Source organism: Arachis hypogaea, chromosome 2, assembly GCF_003086295.3.
Source record: "Arachis hypogaea cultivar Tifrunner chromosome 2, arahy.Tifrunner.gnm2.J5K5, whole genome shotgun sequence".
NCBI lineage: Eukaryota > Viridiplantae > Streptophyta > Magnoliopsida > Fabales > Fabaceae > Arachis > Arachis hypogaea.
In genome coordinates, this window is record NC_092037.1 from 48,643,921 (window position 1) to 48,647,207 (window position 3,287).

Sequence of the window (3,287 nt, forward strand, 5' to 3'; positions counted from 1 at the left end):
AGGGTTCTCAAATCACCAAATCAATTAGACCCAATGACTCAAGATCACCCAATTCCCTTAGCCTAAGCCAAGAGTAAAGAAAACTACTCCATAATCAAAGGAAACATTTTATCAAACACATAGTATGCATTAACAAAAGACATATTCAAATTACAAATTAATTGGAAACTACAAATACCCACTAACAATTATCAATAGAAAATAACACAAACAACAATATTAATCATAGAAAACATCAATGCACTAATAGAAATTCAAGATCCACAAAGTTCATAAAATGAGAAGAAAAGGGAAACAATAAGAGAGTTCAAATTCAACACAAGATCTAAACAAAATTATAACTAGAGAACTCAAATTAAGTAAGTGAAACTAAAATTAACAAGATCTAATTCAGAATTTCAACAGAGGGAACTCAAAATAAACTAGATCTAGAGAGAAGTAAGAGTTTCTCTCTAGAAAAACAAGAACCAAAAACTAGCTAGAATTGTGTGTAAGTTGTGAATGATTGATCCCCCTTTCCTCCATCAGTTCCTAGGTCTTTTCCATGCAGAATCAAGTTAGATTTGGGCCTGGAGCCTCCCAGAAATTTCCAGTCACGATTTCATTAATGATGTCACGTGCTAGGCATTATGCGTCCGCGTCGGCTATGCGTGCGCGTCAGTAGGATTTTGCCAAACCATGCGAGTGTGTCTTGTGCTCGAGTCCTAGCTGCATGCATCCATGCGTTCGTGTCGGCCACGCGTGTGTGTCGCCACCAATTCTCTAAAGCTCCATTCTTGATGTTTCTTCCACTTGTGCATACTTCCTTTCCATCTTCTAGGCCATCCTTGCCCTATAGATCCTGAATCCACTTAACAAACACATCACAGCATCGAATGGTAATAGAAGAGGATTAAAATATAGCATTTTAAGGTCAAAGAAGCATGTTTTAAACCATGAAGCAAAATTAGGAAGGAAACACAAAAACATGCAATTTATATGAATATGTGCAAAAAATATTGACAAAACCAAGATAAATCACAAAATTGGGGTTTATCAAACCTCCCCACACTTAAACCAAGAATGTCCTCATGCTAAAAATTAAAAGACCAAAGAACATAGGAGAATAAGGCTTATAAAATGCAATTTACCTACATGGATGCAACTAATGCAAATGCTTCTATTTACTTGGTCAAACGTGAATCAACTCCCAAGAACATATATGAATACATAGGGCTAAGGTGATATGATAATTCGTGAACTCTACCAATTCAAACATCAAAATGACGTGTAAACAACTTGCAAGAAGAAAGCTTGTGAAAGCCGGGAACAAGGAGTTGAGCATCGAACCCTCACCGAAAGTGTATCTGCTCTATTCGCTCAAGTGTATAGGGTTGATCGCTCAATTCTCTTCTAATCATGCTATCCAAGATTTATTTTTCATCTAACAATCAACAATTATTTGGTGCATGTGTACATTCATCATGAGGGCTTATCTTTAGGTTATAATGGGTCTACGGTAAGGGTAAAGATGCATATATAGCCAGGTGAAATTGGAATTTGAATCCTTGATTAATCTAAGCTCTCACTTAACACACGAACAACAACCTATACAATTCTAATACACAATCTAACTACCCATTCATTCACTTTATACACACTCATGCATTCTCTTTTAATTCGTAACCCATATGCATTGGTTATTATTGGCTTCGCCTTGGGGCATTTTGTCCCGTTTTTATTGCTTTCTTTTTCTATATATTTTCTTTCTTTTATTTTTCTATTTCTTTTTTCTACATTTTTTTTAAATTTTCTTCATTTTTCTTTGCTTTTCTTTTAATGAATTATATACAATGGTGCCAATGCATATGATTCAAACATTCAATACATGAGTGTGCACTCAATTCCCAATATTTTCAATAAAAACTACAAAACACACTTTTACCTCTACCAATGTTCCCAAGTTTCCCTCCCATTTAAATGACAAACACCCTTACTTGCCTAAGCTAATCAAAGATCCATATCCGTGTCCTTTATTGTTTTTCACTTCGGGGTATCGATGTGCTAAATTAAAGAACAAAAGGGGTTTAACGTAGGCTCAAAATTGGCTAGCAATGGTAGATAAAAAGGTTAAGACTATTTGGGCAAGTGAGTTGTTGAAATAACGGGCTTAATCATATAAATGCATTTAGACACAAAATAATGGACATATAGAATCAAACAAATAAAGGATTATAATCATAGAAAGAGAACAATGCACATAAGAATGGAAATAAGTGGTTATAAGATGTAACCATACAATTGGGCTCAAAACTCACATGCTTGTGTGTTCTTAGCTCAAAAACCTTTTCCAAAATTAAGTTATTCAAGTAAGTTTAACAAAAAAAATTTTCTCAGATTGGTAGGGTGCCCTAAAAACAGTTTCTTGGAAAAAAAATCATCATCCTAACCAAGTAGTCTTAATAAGAAACAACTACAATGCAAAAAGTGTTCAAATACAAAACTAGCCATACAATGCAAATTATCCTAACTAACAAAAGAAAATTAAAATTTGGGTGTTGAAAAGAAAGGGTTGTTACCTACGGAAGTCGGTAAACGACCTCCCCACAACAATAATGCAAGAAGGATGCTTGGTGATTATACTACACCTACTTCCAAGTTTGATGGAAGAAGCATCTCAATTCCTACCATAGGAGCAAACAATTTTGAGCTGAAACCTCAATTAGTTGCTCTAATACAACAGCATTGCAAGTTTCATGGACTTCCATCAGAAGATTCTTACCAGTTCTTAATTGAGTTCTTGCAGATCTGTGAGACTGTTAAGACTAATGGAGTAGATCCTGAAGTCAATAGGCTCATGCTTTTCCCCTTTGCTGTAAGAGACAGAGCTAGAACATGGTTGGACTCTCAACCTAAAGATAGCCTGGACTCCTGGGATAAGCTGGTCACGGTCTTCTTGGCTAAGTTCTTTTCTCCTCAAAAGGTAAGCAAGCTTAGAGTGGATGTTCATACCTTCAAACAAAAAGATGGTGAATCCCTCTATGAAGCTTGGGAAAGATACAAATATATGACCAAAAGATGTCCTTCTGACATGTTTTCAGAATAGACCATGATAGATATATTCTATTATGGTCTATCTGAGTTCTCTAAGATGTCATTGGACCATTCTGCAGGTGGATCCATTCACCTAAAGAAAATGCCTGCTGAAGCTCAATAACTTATTGACAAGGTTGCAAATAACCAGTTCATGTACACTTCTGAGAGGAATTCCATGATTAATGGGACGCCTCAAAGGAAGGGAGTTCTTG

The 3,287-nt window shown here is 35.7% G+C and overlaps 1 non-coding gene across 1 annotated transcript; it reads right to left on the bottom strand.

The window, feature by feature from the left end:
- Nucleotides 1-2,968: 2,968 nt before the first annotated feature.
- LOC112765674 (small nucleolar RNA R71) lies at nt 2,969-3,072 on the bottom strand. The gene has a single exon (XR_003183871.1). It is a non-coding gene; the product is annotated as a small nucleolar RNA R71 (small nucleolar RNA).
- Nucleotides 3,073-3,287: the final 215 nt, after the last annotated feature.